The 19,331-nt window shown below is 32.7% G+C and overlaps 1 pseudogene; it reads left to right on the top strand.

Annotated features, from left to right (window-relative positions):
* The first annotated feature begins 18,259 nt into the window (after positions 1–18,259).
* On the top strand, positions 18,260–19,028 carry LOC143679329 (small ribosomal subunit protein eS4, X isoform-like; annotated as a pseudogene).
* The last annotated feature ends 303 nt before the right edge of the window (positions 19,029–19,331 follow it).

The following is a 19,331-nucleotide window of genomic DNA, read 5'->3' as shown; positions in this document are numbered from 1 at the left end:
ATGACAATTCTTAACCTGTTCAAAATTCATTGACATATCTTCCTACATACTGTGAAAAATAGATGGGTAAAATATGATCTTGACATTGGAGGATAATAATTTATCAGCTGGAGATGTTAAAAATCATATAAAAACTAAATATTTATCATCTGCTGAAATATTTATTTAAAAGTTTTTTAATAATGGGTAAATTTTCTCACACAATTCCTTATCTCTAAAGTAGATAAGAATTATTCAGAAAGAGAACTTAAATTTTATCAAAAAATAGTAATAATTAACAATTTCTTTTAGATTTCTGTTGCTGTGTAAACAAAATGCTATAAACATAGTTGTTTTAAACAACACCCATTTATTGACTCACAGTTCTCTAGGCCATATGTCCAATTGGTCTCAACTGGGTTCTCTGCTTATGGCTTTAAAATGCAGAAGTCAGGAGTCAATCAGGCTGTGACCCTATCAGGAGGCTTCTCTGGGGAAGTTTATGTCTCCAAGCTCATCCAGATTGTTGACAGAATTCAGTTCCTTGTGGTTATAAGACTGAGGTCTCTGTTTTCTTCATGGATCTTGAACAGGGATCACTCTTAACTCCTAGAGATGGCTCTGGTGTCCTTTCCCCATGGCCTTATTCATCTAAGCAATGAAACCCTCCCTTACATAAAATCCCTCCCTACCTTTGTATCTCTCTTATTTCTCGTTAGACCACCGGCCAGTAAAACCTCTTTGCTTTCAAAGGGGCATGAGATTAGTTTAGGCCCACCTGGATAACCTTACCATTTTAAAGTCAATTGTTTAGTAGCCTTAATTAGATCTGCAAATGACCTTTTTGCATACAATTACATAATTATGAGAATAACCCAGGGTGTGAAAGTCATGGAAATCTTTGAGTTCTTCCTATGACAAGATAACCTCACACTACACTAGGTTTTAATTAATTAATTAAAATTTAAAGTTAAAACTGCATCTTGCATCATTTGTGTTTTCATAGGTAATTAGGAATATATGCAAGTGGTGTTTCACGTGAGTTGGTTTATGTGGTGGACATGGATCGTAAAAGTTTTTCATTTTTGTCTTATCTTTGTTGACTGTAGATTACAAATGTATATGCATGTTATAACAACTTACCTTTAGATAGCAGTAAAATATTTCATCTAGTAGAATCAATATACTCATATAAGTGACATAATAATAATGCTGATTGATAACTTTCTGTGTTCTTTTTAAAAAGCACAATATGCTTGGCAATTTAAAATTGCATTGATCATTAACATCTAAAACAACCCATCGTTTAAAGAAAGGATCTGATTTTCCAACTTAAGTAACAATTGTGAGTAATTAATAAAATAGACTCCTGTCATGGTTAGGGACAGGTGTCAACTTGGCCAAGTTGTGGTACCTATTCATCTGATTGGGCAAGCGCTGGCCTGTCTGTTGCAATGAGGACATTTCATAGGATTAGGTCATGATCACGTCAGCTACATCCATAGCTGATTCCATTTGTAATCAGCCAAAGGGGAGTGTCTTCTGCAATTAGTGATACTAAATGCAATCATGGGAAGCCTTTTAAGGAGGACTCAGAGGAGACAGGTTCCATTCCTGCTTTGGCTGGTGAGTCTCTCCTGTGGAGTTCATCCAGGCCATCCATTGGAGTCATCGGCTTCGCAGCCTGCCCTGTGGATTTTGGACTCTGTGTTCCTACGGTCACGTGAGACACTTTCATAAATTTTATATTTGCAAGTGTTCCCTGTTGATTCTGTTTCTCTAGAGAACCCTAACTAATACATCTCCCGTATTATTTTGGAAGTCTTACTTCATTTGTTACTTTATATTTCAACTTCTACTATTTGACATTTACTAAATTCAGATTTTTATTGATAAGTCCCAATTCTATTATGACATAAATCACTATATAATGACTAATATTAATTCATCATCAGTCACATAAATAAGGGAATACAACATAAAAAATCTATAAATATTGTCAGGCACAGGGTCATTAAGGATTCTACATGAGACAGTGAGTCAAAGATTAACAATACATTGAAGGAATAAAGTAGGGAGGAAGCAGGTGGGAAAGCAAAAAGAAGAAAATAAGTAAGTGCCTGCAATTGGCTCCTTTCTGGAGAGCCAACAGGAAGGAAAAGGAATGGTTCCAGTCCTTTGTTCTGGGAACTGTGTTTTAAAGGGACAATGATGCCAGGAGGGGAGGGTGCCCACCAGGTGGTGTGTTGTTTCCTGGTTGGATGGGAGCTTGTAACAGGTTTATACCTGGATCCTTGGACCTGCCAAGGATGCTGAGGAGGAGGGCTGAGGGCGCTGTGCATCAGGAACCCTTTGCTCTTAGAATTTTCTTTCTAAGACCTTACAAATATAGTATAGAATTTAAAAAACCTGTACTGGAAAATTGATCGCCGAAAATTTAACTACTGTCAAAATGCAGTGGCTTGTTGCATTTTCATTATTTTTAAATGCTACAAATCCTAGGCTAACCCATTTATTTCTAGATTACAGAACAAGGCAAAATTGGAGATGGGGTAATCCAGGAAGGATTTGTGGAAACTCCTTTTGTTTGCTGGGCATGATCCTTGCCTACTACATAGAGAGCCAGCAAGAGTGTTATGGGATCTGTATAAACAGAACTGCTGCCAGTTTGGATTAAAAGGCTAAGAAAAAGGACAAAGTGAAGGTAAAATGTCTTCAGAGTCAGAATCATGGAGGCTAAAGTCTGAAGTCAAGAAAGCATGGGCCAGGAAAGCAGATTACACAAGTACTTGGAGAAGCGTTCAAAGGAACCATGACTTCGGCATGTGTGAACAAATATCCTGGTGAGGATTTAACACAGTGTGAGCAGCGACATCAGACAAGACCACTCTGTGACCATGATGGATCAAGAACAAAACAAGAGCACCCCATGATCATGTCTGAACTCAGAAAACGAAACATGAACATTGTAAAGTCACAAAAAATGACCAAACATGTGCTTATCCTGGCTAATATCAGCAACTGCCGCTTCTACACTTATAGCTTTAGCCTCAATTTATTCCTTTTGCCTGATAAATAAGATTTAAGATACTCAATCATAGAATTACTCCTTTCCTTGAAAGCTTCCAATCCAGAGCAAAATCCCACTTTCTTAAATCTTCTTCCATATTACTTAACATATGTCCCAATCCTAAAAGAATAAAGAAGTCCTTCCTAACAGCCTCTTGATGAGATACCCAGTGGTTACCCAATGGTATGCGTTCCTTTGTGGCAACAAGCATTAAACCCACCATGCTTACTTATTGGGATATTTCTGGTAGTCCTTTCCTGGAGTCCACTGACAAGATAAAAACAAACAAAATAATGACATAAACAAAGGCTTGGGAAAGAATGTTCTGAAGATCTAGAAATCTCCCTAAGTCCAGCTGCATATCTGCCATGACTGAGCATATACAGTGCTGTTGCTAAAATGTTTGTATTTCCTGATTCTTCTGGGACATGGAAAAATATCACTGTACTTGAGTTTAAATTGAAAAGTATGATGAAAGCATATAAGTCTTTCAGAGAAATGTTACATATTCCAGAAATATCTAGTTTCTCTGCTGATTTCACCCAGAGGTAGAAACCAGAAGGCTTTGGACTGGTCAGCCAGTCACTCTGAAGGGACCTGACAGTTACCAGATTTAGGAATCTCAATTAGTTGAGGCTTAAGTCAGAAATCTCTGGAAATACTCCTATTCATTTCAAGCTGAAAACACTATATGCATAAACTTAAAAGAGCTTTCAAAAAATACATTCATTTCTAATGTTATTTTTCCCAGATGTAGGGAAAAATAAAAATAGTTACAAAGGTATGATCACAAAAGCAAGAAGACATTTGGAAAGGAAATCAAGTAAAATGATTCTGATTGTTAAATAAATTTCTGGAGAAATTAAATGGAATGTCAAGGAAAAAGGGTAAAAAAAAAGCTAATGACGTCAGCAGAATATGGTTTGCACAGATCACTATTGGTACAGGATATTAACTCAATCATATCTCTATCAACCTAAAATGTTTAAATTCAAGAAAAAATTGGGGTATTAAAATAATTGATTCTATTTAATCAACCATACTTTCAGCCAATTCCAGCTATTTAGCTATAAATTAGAAAATGAAACACCTGGATAATTGTGTTGAAAATAATGTTCCCTATGCAAAGAAACATAAGAAATCTGTTAATACAAATAACTTCAAATGGTGAAAATACTGCTAGATACTTTAGTATAACTCCAATATTATTTGGGGTACAGAAAAAAAATCAATAGGAAATGGAGACTGGGTACAGCATGTATCACATATTCTTAATAACCAGGAAGAAAGTGAAATGCTTATCAATAATAGGGGTGAGTATTCAAAATTGAAATTTGTGTTGAAGAAATGAAACTTTTTCTGCAGAACAGAGGCTATAGACATGATAAAAGGAAATCTGCTGTGCTAGATATAATAAATGTCTTTTGCTCTGTAGTGAGTCTCTGCCATGCAGCAAGAGGATTGGGCAAAAATCTTTGTGTGTATCAGTGAGAATTTCTTTCCTTTTGAAGATATCACAGTAAAACTTCCCTAGAGTTATGTCAGCATATTTTGCAAACTATAAACATAATATCAAATAGTGGTAAGGAGCACCTCACGGGGGACAAAACACAGAACAAGAAAATTTAAATCACAATATAAATGAACATAATTGTTTTAGGTAATAAAAAAAAAATCTAAGTACTACAAGATCATGTTAGATACAAAGCCTAATATAAGCCATGCAAAATTGTAAGAAAACACCATTACAATTTTGGATTTCCAAAAATCAATATATTCCTTTTGGTGAAGATTATTTAGAATATTCTCTAAGAGGTAACACATATTCAAAAGGATTATACATACTTTAGCAATCAACTCATAGAAATTGACCAGAGGCGAAAATACTGTAGATAAAACTACCTTGCAAATATGCAGCAAAATAATAGTAAAATGGAAATTAAAGAATAATAAGAAGCTACAAAAATTTTTGTATAAGCTTTGCATCCTTTAACCTCATTGAGTAGTGGTGCATAAAAATCCTCAGACACCATTGATTATTTTTTAATATCACCCAATTATTGTTTGACTTTAACCCATTTTTTATGGAATTGCAAAAATAGTTAATAAACATAACTTTGTAAACACAATTTCATTCATAATGAGGAAGATGAATTGTTGATGTTATTTCTAAAACCTGAATTCTGTGTAGTGTGCACTAACTACTCTTTGCATTGTCTCAGCATTGATGCCAACTTTTCTATCAATAAAGAAATACCTTAAAATTGCCAAGAAAATGTATTTTCACTGTGAATATCATCATCAGCCTCTCTACAGTAAAATTTTAAGTTTCAAAATCTATTTTACTTGCTATCATATACAAAACTATCATGTAGTTACTGAAATAATCCTTTCAATATTATAGGTAACATATTTAAATGAAAAATACATAATCATTAACTTATCCAACCGTGCAAGATTTTATAACTGAAATTAACTGATGGGTATTTACCATTGCTGGTATATCAATAAATTTTAAACTAAAACACTTAATTTTTACATACTATTCTCAAACATATCCTCATACAAATTAATGAGCACATATTTATTTGGATACCTTTGTAACTTTCAGAAGATATTTAAATTTGACAGTACTGGCACGTGTAAAATATAGGCTCTAACTAAAATTTATTAAAAACTAATCAATGTTTAATGCCACAGTAGCTTCTGAAAAATCTAGCAACATTTTCTATAGAAAAGGAAACGATAGAGTGAATAACTAGCAATGAATTTTCCATAAGAATTTTATTTCCCAAAATGGAAGAAATATAATCATTTGATTTAAAGTTACTAACCTAATGACTTTGAATAGCTATTTTATTAAATTGTATTTTCTATTATGTTCAATAATTTTATTTTTTCAATTCATACACCATGGATTTATTTTTGCTATGCATTTTGTTTAGAAATAAACCGTATTTTACTCACAATCATTCTAATGTGGAAGAGATGCTTTTTTATCCTACTTCACATGAAAGCCCAGTGTGGGGCACAGGAAGCTTTGGCTTTGACTTTTACCAGCGGCATAACCTGACCGTAGGTGGTGTGTTTAAACTTTCTCATGCTTTCATGATTTTACAGGAGAAATGTGACAATAATGGAACTTCTCTCACAGGATTGTTGTGAGAATAAGTGTATTAACATAGGCAAAGCACATAGAACAATTCCTGGCAAAATTTGCCCAGTACAAGTCAGATACACTTGATGTATTTACCTGTCTTCGGTAAAATAGTGTGGAAATAATATTTGGGAATGTCTTCACATTTTAGGGATGTGTACCCTAAAAAATGCTCATCCTCTTCACCATATTCCCAAAAATCAATCCCCTCTCGATCCTGGTTTCTGACTTATGAACAGAAGCTACTAACGATTCTGGGGAAAACTAAATGCCTACTGGTGATTTTCTCTTTATCATATTTCCTTAAAAAAAAAACTTTAAATTTCTATAATTTGCCTTATAGGGAAAAAATTGTGCTCTCTTATAAGCAGTCTTAAAATTTTTCTCTACTTAGCAATTTATGCTGTATATTATATGTTGTTGTGGTATAATTTAGAGAAATAAACAAACGACAACAAAAATTGAAAAGGTAACACTGTATACACATTGCTATATTAGCAATTGTAAATATTTAAATTACCCTATCACAGAATAAATCCACTATGCAAATGACAATCTGCTGCAGATACATATTAATTTTTTTCAAAATAATAATCATTCATACTCAGTAGTGTGACTTCTTTTTTATCTTAAGTATTGTCTCTGTTACTATAAAATCGTAAGCATTTGCAGAAATGTTTTAAGGATGTCTGAAAATATATCATTAAAGAGAGCAATATAGGAAAATGATAGAAAGAAAAAGATTTTAATATGTCAGGTTCTATATGCAATTAATTTTGGAGGGTTACACATTAAATGTAAACAGTGAAACTATTTATAACTGAATGTACAGAGTGGAACTATTTATAGCTATTAACAAGTTGATATTTAAATTAATCAATTAATATGTATCAAGTACCTTCTATTTATAACACAGCACTGAAGGGTATAGAGTATACATCATACTCTGTACCAATGCATAATTTAAAAGTACACCAAACAAACTTAATGCTGGTAAATGTCAACACATCTATTGTATTCTAAAAAAATTGCTGTTCCATACGAAAATAGAGAGAGGAATTTTTTTCTAATTTATTTGGAGCAATTGTATGATGATACATTGTAAACACGACGGCAATAAGTGAGAAGAAAACCATAGGTTCTAAAACAATTAAATCAGCCAGCATCTGGTGGGACTGGACAAGAATTTAAATATACAACCTAAATTATATTATGTGAAATTTAACTAAGGAGGAAATGAAGTATATTGCTGTTTGTTACTCTTTTTTTTATTCCCGGCTTACTGCACCCAGACAGGATAGGAACTCTCCTGCCTTTAAGGAGAGGCAGTCTCCTACCCATCTCAAAAGACTGAATTGCCCTAAGTTAGGAATATTTGGCTCAATCTTTTCCCCATGTGATTGGTTCAGGCAGGGATGTATTTTACAATTTTGGTCACTGAGATGCAAAAGGAAACCTGCTAGGTGCTTCCTGAGAGTTTTATATCACTCTTAAATCGCAAAAAAAAAAACATGTATTTGGTGTGTGGTTATGTGTGTGTGTGTATGCCACTCTTTGCCATCCTGTGAGGAATGGGCTCTGGCAAAACCATGCCATTCTTGGAAAAGTTAAAAGAAAAGCAGAGCTGCAATCAGGGCATGGCCAAGCTTTTGAATCAACCAAACGCGAAATTGCCCATTAACTTCTTACAACGTAGGATAGCATATCTTTCTATTATTTCATCCAATTTAGTTTGCTTTCTCTTAATTGAAGGCAAAATATCATAATTAAAATGTTAAGTAAGTATCCTACAGTGTTCTTCATTAAACACATTTGTTCTTCAATATCGTACTGGATATAAAAAAAATACGTAGTAAAACAAGGAGAAAGACTCAACTGTATGTCAAATAGAGGAAACAATTTGACAGCCTTTGGGCTAAATCTAATAGAAAGTTTCAGCAACTATTTAAAAGATGGGCAATTTACATAAAAATATGGATTTCTCTCCCTTTTTGAAAAATGAGATTTGATGATACTAGGTACCTTTCTGCATGGTGACTGGGAAAAAAGAGTTCCCTCAAATCTGTAACTTGCTTTATCTTTCCTAAAGTACCCATTCATAGACCCGCAACCAGACTTCCTTGGAAACATGCTGAAGGACTTCTAGTATCCGCTCTGTGCTAAGTTCCTATCTAACTAGGCTGCCTGTCACAAATGACACTGGCATTTGTGGATTAATAGGATAGAGCTATGTAAAGAATGCAGGGTATCAGGTTATTGGTTCAACCAGGTCACACAGGTTTTTTAAGTATAGTACAAGCAAGGGCTAAAAACTGAAAGGAGCCCATATCTATGTGGATTCCCTGTGCTAACCTGTCCTGCCTGTAGTAGGTGCCTGTCACTCTAAAACTGAATTCAACATTCCAAAGTGGCAGAAGAAGTTTTCAGAAATTTGGATGATTGTCATCTCAGACAGATGACAAGTCTGTGGTTGTTTCTTACTTGTTTGTGTTCTATGCTAATCATTAGTAAATATTCGTATTGGGAAAGGCTAATGTGGGTCTGTTTTGACAATTCAAACATTTCTGGTGGTACAACAATACTTGATTAGAAATAACAGGTGGAGAGTATATTTACATATCAGCAGAACTCAAGTGCCTGGTCTTTACAGAAGTTAATCTTAACAGAAGCCTCTTGTTCTGCCTGTACAAAATATCACTGCAAATTTACAGGAAGATGATGTGTTGAAAAAATGTCATCACTCATTATCTATGAAAACTTTGATGTGATTGACAAACTTTTGGAAATGTTATAATGATAGACCACACGTTATGGAAAGTCCAATTTTGCTGCTTTGAGAAAAATCTTGGTCTACTCATTAAAGACTATCAGATTATTAATGTGAGTGATGATGGGGCTTCTGCAAAAGAGAGTCATAACACTAGACATGAACCAACAGCAACAAAAACACAACAACATGCAACAAAATTAATTCAGCAATGTTGTGCAAAGTAAATTTCATCAATTTCATGATGTATCATAACCTGAATATTATCTTATTGCTTCAATTCCACATACTCAATGTTTTATTTGATTAACAGAAATACAATAAGGTAGGCTGCAGGAAACTAGGGATGATGAGTTTTTGGGTTGCTGGTTTGCATTAATGAGATCTCTGAACTGTTGATTGAAATAAAAATGCTTATATCATCAAAAGACAATATCTAGTTTAATTTATCAATAAAGATGGAATCAAGGACTCAATTTTTAGTTAACAGCTTATATAAATTATTGAATATTGCTCTGTAATGGCATAAATATATACATATGATGTTCTATGTTTATTCCTAACAAAACTGAAACATTGAGAAATTCATCTGGCAAGAAATAAGATGGCCCATGTTAATGTACAGATTCTACTTCTCAGAAATGAACATTCAGGTCTGAACATTTTCCAAATTATAAAGCTAAAAATGGAATTAAAAAAAAGCATTATTAGAATGCAATCTTCATGGAGAAGAAAAAAGTAACTAACGCAATTTAATTACATTTTTTAATTAAAGGTGATTTTAAAATTACAATTACAAATAGAATCACGGAAGTGTAAGTAACTAAATATGGCACATTGAAATACCTGAATTTCACAAATGTTTCAGTCAGTTACCTTAAATTACCAAAAAAAATATTTATAATAAATTAGGCAGAGATATATTCATGTTTGTAAATGCTTTTGTTGGCAGCATCTTGTGCTTGAGAAAATAATAAAATGAACATAAGGCAACTTTTCTGACATGAATTAAAAACCTGATTCAGAACATTAGATAATTCATCCTGAATATGAATTGAATTTAAAAAAACAAAACAAAATATAAATCAAGCAAACAAACAAAAATTAAAACTAAAATTAGAAACTGAAATATAGTAATTTCAATGATAAGGAAAGATTTCTATAAATCTTTTCATTGCAGAGATGCCATTCATATGTAAAGACAATAAAAAGCTAATAGAAACAAGATTAAAGAAGAAAACTTACATAGACATACTAAAACTACCCAAAAGGTTCCGTTAGAAATTTGGTATTTGAATAAATATAAAAGACTATGGCTAGAGAAGTTATAAAATACAAGATTAGTGGCAAATGCTCAAATTTTAAAACAGAGTATCATATTTAAACCAGTTACAATTTCAGGAAAAAATGAAGAACTAGAATACATTATTATCTCTCTCCCCAGCTTAATACTATAGAAGTTATAGAGCAGGGAATGTAAAGAAAAATTGGAAAGACTAGAGGAAGATGGGAACATGATAAATTATCTTATTTCTTATGGGGGATATTGGACTTTTCAAAAAATGGAAGAGAAATATAAAAAAATGTAGATATTAATAAAGGAATGATAATCCTAGGAAAAAAAATAAAAATATTATGCCTAACATTGAAACATGTGGAAGAAAACTTAACTTTTTCCACCAAAGGTAGAGAAGAAAGGAATAGATACAAAAATATGATGCATATAAAATATGAAACCAAATGGTAGAAAAAATTCCTGCTGCAATAACTGTTTTTAATGTAAGCACATTAAATTCATCAATCAGAAGATAAACACCTAGACTATATTAAAAGCAACCGATAACTAAACAAACAAATACATCTTGAAATATGTTGAATAAAACAGTATAACAATAAGGTAAAACAGTTCAAAAGTTTTAAAAAACAATGGATTAGTGGAGATATGGTATGCAAATATGAAACAAAATATATGACTGAGAAGGAATTTCAATTTTACAAATGTAATTCAAGTCCGAAGCATCAATAACTGGTAAGGCAGTGTTAAATATTGGAAAAAGTGAGAGCAGACAAAAATATATGAACACTTAATAATGTATACTCAAATTATAGGTAGCAACATTTGAAAAAGCTAGAAAGATAAACTACACGTCAGAATATAGCTGGAGACATTTACAAGCATCTTTCAAAACTATTCGATCAAGCACAAAAATAAGCAAAGATGGAGTGTAGATGTAGTGTATTTGAATATCATTATTATTAAAACCGAACTCCTTTCTAATATACTCACATTATATATATATATATATATATATATATATATATATATATATATATATATATATAGGTTTGTCTATATATTATGAGAGCAAAAACTTTATAGCTGAGTAGAAAAATAATTTTTCTCAAGTGCAAAGAAAACTTTTAAATATTGACAATTAGTCATTTATAAAGGAATTATCACTAATCACCAAAAAACTATATTCAAAAAATATATCAATAGTTATATTTATAATTAGGTTATGTATCATCATATTAGGTTAGCATTTTATTGCATCTTTTGAATGTAAGAGGCAATAATTAAACTGGTTATTTACTTCTAATTGTTATTTTACTTTTAATTTACATAAAATATAAAAATGAAAATGTATTCATCTGCCTATGCTTTCCACAGAAGAATTATATTTGAGGGAAATTTACACCTTAAATACAATAATTAGGAAATAGCAATTCTGAGAATCAATGAATTAAATTTTCATTCCATTAAGTTGAAAAAAAGAGGAAACACATTGAAACAAGAGGAAAGAAAATAAGTTATAAAGCAGAAATAAAATTTAAATAATCAGCGACAGAAGTATGAACTTTTGAAGAAAATTTAATAATACAAACATCTGGCAAGATTAATTAGGAGCAAAGGCGAAAAAGAAGTAAGAAATGATAGCTTTTAAAAATGAAGCAGAAAGTATATTGTTAGAGCAAATTCAAATTAGTCTCTAAAAATCATGTATAATTTGAAGGCAAACTATAAATTTCAGGTAAGATTTGAATGAGCACAAATTACACAAAGGGTATAAAAAAGAAACATTTTGATAAATGTTAAGATATGATCCTAAACATAGGGCCAAAATTGTGTAGATAATTTTCTCATCTGAATAAAACATTAACTCCATTTAAACTTTAAATGCCACTTCTAAAGTTGCACCCAGAGGAAAATAGTCAGAAACACTTGCAACATTTAAATAAAATGCTGCTCATCATGCTATTATCTTCATCACTATTCTTATTTTTTATTATGGCTGTGGGCAGCTTTGTTTTTAAATATGATTACATGTAATCATTATAAAAAGGGATAAACAAATAATATGTGAAAACAAATTTTCCATGCTATTCCACTCCTCTAAGCCAAAAGTGTGAATATGATATTAACTCTTGGAGTTCTTTGTCTTTAAGCAAGCTATTCCATAATTTTATTACTATTGTGATGACACTAGATTATACTCCTGTGAAAATTTCATGTTTTACTAAAACATCTTTTCTGGCATTTACTGTGGAGAGATGATAGATATGGAGGAATTGGTAGAGGTAGAGGTAGAGATTGAGGTAAAGGAGTAGGTTGAGATAGAGGTAGTTATAGACATAGAGAGAGAGATAGGTATAAAAAATAATGCCAGATAAGGGTAATAATTTCCTCTTTTGCCAGATGGGGTAATAACTGTACCAATCTCAAGGATTAATGTGGATAAAGCATTTACTAAAGTGCCTGGCACATAAAAAAGAAAAAAAACAGATGCAAATGTAGATATAGCTACAGAAACTAATACAGATACAGGTAGCTATAAATATAGATCATAAGTAAATAATAGATACAGAGAGAGAGAGAGCCATATAATTCACTTTAAAGTCTCCACAGTATTCCATCATATGGAAGTACAAAAAAACTTAAAATGAACCATTTGGGTTTTTGTCACAAGTTGGATGACACTGGAGCACAGATTAGCACGCGGGACATTTAATATGGAGGGCAACTTTACACTAGTGATTGCAGAGTAGGAGGAAGAAACAGGTCTGGAGAGAAAGAGGAGTGAACTATCATGTAGTCCCAGCGAAGGTCTCAGCCAAACCCACGGAGAAACTCCAGATCAGGTGGTACTGCAGAGTTGTCCTGCATTGAGGTTAGATGTTTAGCCTCATATCCCTACATTACCAGTGATTTCATGTGGGCTGCACCTTGGTAGGCAGATGACTTTGGTTGGGGCAGTTTTCTTCAGCCAAAGCCATCCCTAAAATGGTTTACAATTGAAGGCCTTCATTCCTTAAAGGGGAATGTGGGCAGCACATTACAGTTTCCACCAGAGCACGCCTTCTGTCACATCTACCTCAGATGAGTCCTGAGAGTAGCTCCTCTAAGACAAAAAAGCTCAGCCACTCAAGAACTATGAAAATCCATATGCCTATAGGACCTTATGAATCATCACTAAAGCTATTTCTTCAACAGCAAATTATATCTCTTCAGAATTCAAAAAAATCAAGTCACAGAAATACAATGCACTTTATATTTGTCAAGACATTGTTATTTTAAAGTCTAGTTTTGTGAGGTTTAACAATAGTGACACAAGCACTTGCAAAAATGTCCATTAGGAATCTTCACGGAAGGAGACAAACTCCCTAAATGAACCTAGGATGGAACCAAGATAGCGAGACAGGCCTATTCATTTATTTGTCAAAAATTGGGCATCTTGTGTGACTCATTCACTCTCCTAGATTTTGGGGATACAACAGTAAAACAAAAACAGCAGCAACAACGAAATCTCACTTCCCTGGAAATTTATAAACCAATGGCACAGGATTGACGAATGATAAGAAGAACTTAGACTAAAAAATCAAATTATTTTCTGGAACTGAAGATCAATTATTCCCTGATCACACCTTGTAGTTATTAACAATTAATGCACATAACTAATTCCACAAAATAAGTTTGTTTACCTTTACCAATTATTATCATCATGATTTAAATAATTTTCTAATAATTTCATTTCATTATATATATTGAAAGTGGTTGTTTACAGATAGTTATTTTTAAGTTTAAAATTCTGATAGAAAGCTCTCAATACAATTATAGATAGAAACCAGGCATTGCTAAAGCCTCCAAACATGTTAAAGCTCAAGATTTGTAATTTTTAATTTGTGGAGTATAGCTAATTATAATTAGATAACTTTATTATGGTGAGGCATGATTAAAGCAAAAGATGGATGTTGGCTATCCCTTAAAAGAACAGTATAATTAAGAGAAATGGAGAATTCTTTTGTAACATGATAATGTAGAAAAGACAAAGACAAGTCCGATTCAGGAAACTGATGAGGTTACATAAAAATCTTGAGGTCCTGACAGAATTCCTTTGCATAGGAGACTTCAAAAATATAGTATTAAATATATTGTAAACTAGTGAGGGGGTTGTGATTAATCTCATGAAGTTAAATATTTATACCATTTATTTGCTTAAAAATATCACATTATAATTCATTTACAGATCAATCAACTCTAGAGACAACCTAATTCTGATTTAGGATACAACTACTAAAATGTGGGGAATTTCTTAGAAATTTTTTTTTGATGACAAGCGTCGCAGGTTGTTTGCAAATATAACTATGATAATGTTTCCCATCCCTGTAAACATGCACGATTGTGATATGTGATATCTTACCAAGAGGTGAATTTTTCTTTCCCACACCACTTGAATTTGTCTGGATTTGTACTTTATTTGACCAGTGGAAGGGAACAGAAGCAACAGTCTGGGAATTGTGAACTTAAGCCTTTTAGAAGACTTACATTATCCCTTGATACTTTCCTTTTTGCAATGTGGTAGCACAATATAACAAGTTTGGACCAGATTGCTAGAAAATTAGAACATATCCAACAGAAAAACTGTCCCAGCAGACCCCAAAGAAGATTTTAGATGATTGCAGCTATATGAATAAAGCCTGGTGAGACAAAGAACTGCTCAGTTGAGCCTCGCCAAAATTCCTGAGCCATGGAATTATGAGCAAATAGGCTATGATCTTCAGCCACTAAATTTGGGGTAGTTTGTCTCACACAAATTGATAACTGACACACCAATATGCAAGCATTGTCTGAAGTAACATATCAGATTATTAAAATGCATTGACATTGTTTGTGGATGTGGTAGATACATATTAATTTATTCAACTATAAATATTTTCAAATGACCCCAGGTTTTAGTTTTAGGCATTTTCGTAAATTTGTATTTGTGCATATATTAGTCTTAAATTACCTTGGTGAATGTAAGTAAAGAAAGTAAATTAGGAACCATGTATACATATATTCCAGGTACTCTGAACTAGCTGAGTTGGAGCGAAAATCTGGTCCAGGTAGAGTTCAGTTGTGACACATCGTTCAGAACACGCTGCCATAAGGCATAAGAAATGATAGCTTGTTACTTACAGGTCTCAGAGAGAGAGGGGCCGACTGGAAGCATGAATGGGTGTTGGCTCAAACAGCAGGCAGGAAGCAAACAAGTAGCCAGTCATATTACTCCAAAAAGTGTAGTCATCCATACCCATTTATGTTTGAAGTCATTTGTAAAATATATCAAAAGTATATATAAGTACATTCATAAATTTCTTTAGCAAAAATGACATATATGATTATAGAGCAGAAAACTAAAGAAATCTATTTTTAAAAAGCTTACTCATGTTCAGTTTTGAATTCTAAAGTATAGTTACATGTAAGAATTCTCTTAATATTTTGCTAAATATATTGCTGGCATTTTAATTATATTAAAGAATGATACAATGCTTCCAAACTGTGAAAACATACATCTCCCCTGAATCAATTCACTCCCTTGCCTCATTTATCCAGACATCAAATATGGTACAGACTGCATTTATTATATATATTGTATTATAAGGCAATCAGTTTCAAATTTTAAAGACATATTTTAAAATATGATCTTTTAAGTAGAGGATAAATCTGGATGAAGTTTGGTAAATAGCAAGATATTCAGTAAAGCATTTGCCATGGGTCATCAATATCAAAGGAAGAAAAATGTTGTCAGTGGGAGAAAATGAAATATACTTCATATAAAATAAATATGAATGCTGTTAAGCTCATTTTGAAAAATTATTTTTAAACAAATACTATATTATGTTAAGAAATTATACTACCTCTATTATAATATTAGAATCAAAATAGCACTTAATTATTCATGAATACTTGGAATATATGGGTACTGATATATTAGATGAAAGTAATTTTCCCCTGTGCATGTGCAATCTGATAATGAAAAGAGTTTATTCATCATGATATTAATATATATGTAGAAATGACCTGATGATCGACTAATATTTATTTTATTTTTTGATAATTTGACCTTCTTGATATTCTATGTCTTTGATGCTTGGAATCTGAGAAACTTTGAAACTAGACTTATGAGTGTCATGCCAGGCCATTTACAACCAGAATCTGTTTTTTTTTCTACCGTTTTGTAAAAATAAGTATCAGTTTTCGTAGAATCATATAGAATAACAAGCCATCAAATAACTCCAAATTTGAAGTTGCCTATATCAGACATGCCAGGTTCTGAAATATATTTCTAGATTGATAGATATCAGAAATCAAATATCAATATATTTGTGGTATATAAACAAAACCATAATTCACAGTTATATCTTGTAAAATACCATTTAAATTGCAGTCAATAAAATACCTAAAAGAAATTAAGGTGAACTGTAAAGAAAAACAAAGGACAACTTTCCACTATAAAAACTAATTTTCTATTTACATACGCTATTCAATTTAATAGTATTAGTTATTTACTCTCTCAAAATTGTTCTGCTATATGAGTTACGAAATTGGCAAGTTAGTCGCCAAATTTTGTTAGCCAGATAGAATACAACAATTGTCCATAATTAGTGGTACTCATTAAACTTAATCAGTCCTTTTAGCTCTTTCTACAAATAAGCTAATTTAGAGTGCATATCTTTAATAGATTTTTTCTAATTTTCTTTACTTTGAATTTTTTATTTCCTCTGTCTTCTCTCTTTTGTCACACACACAAATAGACACACACACAGATGGAAACAGTCATTTATTTCAGGCATGTTAATCTGGCATTTCCTGACACTTTCATAATGCTGTATCATTATTTTTAACTTAAATATTTGAATTAATATATAACCAAAATACATTTTGCCATTCTATTTCAAGTACAGAACAATTGATCACAACTGCACTAACTACAAATGCTATTAGATAATCTCATTTTAATCAAGAATTCTAATGCTATTTATACACATGCCTGTTATACACACATACACATATATGAGAGAGATGCGATAATGTAGGGTCTTTGTACTCTGATCTTTATGGCATACATTTTATGTTAGAACAAACACCTGAATAAAATACCGACCAACTGAGCAACACGTATAATGTACATAGAATTTACATAATGTAGCTAGGTGATAGATATAAATAGAAAGATAAGTCTGTAATAGATAGGTGACAAGTGGATAGATAAATAGATTACCAAAATAAAAACTGAGTATCTGTATAGCTTTCGATGTGTGAGGAAAATTAAATTCCTTGTGGTAGAGAGGAAAAGCAAGTCAAAATGTTTACTACATAAAATACAAATGTTTTATATATATATATATGTTTACCTATTTTTCTAAGTGTACTGATTTTGGTTAACTGTGAGCAAAATTTCTGTGCTTAGATATTTGATAACTCATAAATTTAATATTGCATTTACATCAAGGTACAGTCTACGTGGAGATGCGGTGACGAAAATATTTTGGTTATTGAAACATCATCAGGGCACATCTAAAATATTGGGTTGATTAACTTATAGTTGTGAAGTTAAATAGGTTGATTTAAGTAAAAATATTTTGGCGGTGGTTTTGTTTTAATCCTTTGCAAAACATGTTTGTGAAACATTCAGTTAGCTGCATCCTAGGGCAAGTGCATGTACAAAGAACACAACAGGAATCACAAATGCTTTAACACATTCAACAAATGCTTGTTTACATCACCTTTATGCAACACACTGTAAAGATAAAAATGGACAAAATACCAATAAATTATACAGTCACAATTGTAAAATACACAAAAAGCATAAGACCGTACAACACCAGCAGTGACCCCTATTGCAAACAATGGACTATAGTTAATAGTACAATTAAAAAAATATTCTCTCAGGAATTGTAAGATGTACCACACCAATGCAAGGTGTTAATAGTAGGAAGGGCTCTTTCTATGCCTAGTACAGTGATGGCTTGTGATCCAAAGAAGCATTTGAAGTGTGTACAGCTCCAAAGCATTGGATGCTGGACAAAGTGTCTGGTACGTTTGTTCCTTGTCCATTCATTGGCACCATAAGCTGGGAGCCTGTCTCCCTCTCATCATTTTCTTAATGAAAAGACTTAAGGAAGCCCTGACAGGAGATGAAGTAAAGAATATTGCATTCACTGGTCCCTAAAGATTGATGGCAAGGTGTGAACGGATATAACTTATCCTGCTGATCTTATGGATGTCCTCAGCATAGACAGGACTGATCTATGACACCCATTGTGGCTCTGCTGTTCATTGCATTGCTCCTGAGGAAGTCAAGTACAAGTTGTGCAGAGTGAGGAAGATCCTTGTAGTCACAAAAGGTATCTCTCATCTGGTGAGCCATGATGCTCACCCCATCTGCTACCCTGCTCTCCGCATCAAGGTGAACGACACCATTCAAACTGATTTAGATACGGGCAAGATTACTGATGCCATAGCATTCGATACTGGTAACCTGTGTATGGTGACTGGAGGTGCTCCCAGAAGAATTGGTGTGATCACCAACAAAGAGAGACATTCTGGCTCTTTTGATGAGGTTCATGTGAAAGATGCCAACGGCAACAGCTTTGTCACGTGGCTTTGCAACATTTTCGTTATTGGCAAAGGCAACAAGTCATGGGTTTCTCTTCCCCGAGGAAAAGGTATCTGCCTCAAAATTGATGAAGAGAGAGACAAGAGGCTGGCAACCAAATAGAGCAGTGGGTGAAATGATCTTTAGGTAGGTGACATGGAAGAGCTCTTTGTGGCTAATTAAAAATAATAAGGCATGATTAATTGCCAAAAAAATTAGCAGGGAGGTATGTGGGAGCTCTATATTTTATTCATGATTGTTGTGTAAGCCTACAACTTTTCTAATAAAAAATAATAAATAAATAAAGTACAAGGTAAAAAGGCTTATTTCATACTGCTTAGTCTGCTAGGTGACTGGGGTACATTTGAGAGTAAAAGAGATGCAATAATAATTACCCCCAAAACATTAGTCACAACCTAGGACAATGTTTGGACCAAC

The sequence above is a fragment of the Tamandua tetradactyla genome, chromosome 4 (genome assembly GCF_023851605.1).
Source record: "Tamandua tetradactyla isolate mTamTet1 chromosome 4, mTamTet1.pri, whole genome shotgun sequence".
NCBI lineage: Eukaryota > Metazoa > Chordata > Mammalia > Pilosa > Myrmecophagidae > Tamandua > Tamandua tetradactyla.
The sequence above is the reverse complement of the archived record's forward strand: the minus strand, read 5'-3'. Positions and strand labels throughout refer to the sequence as shown.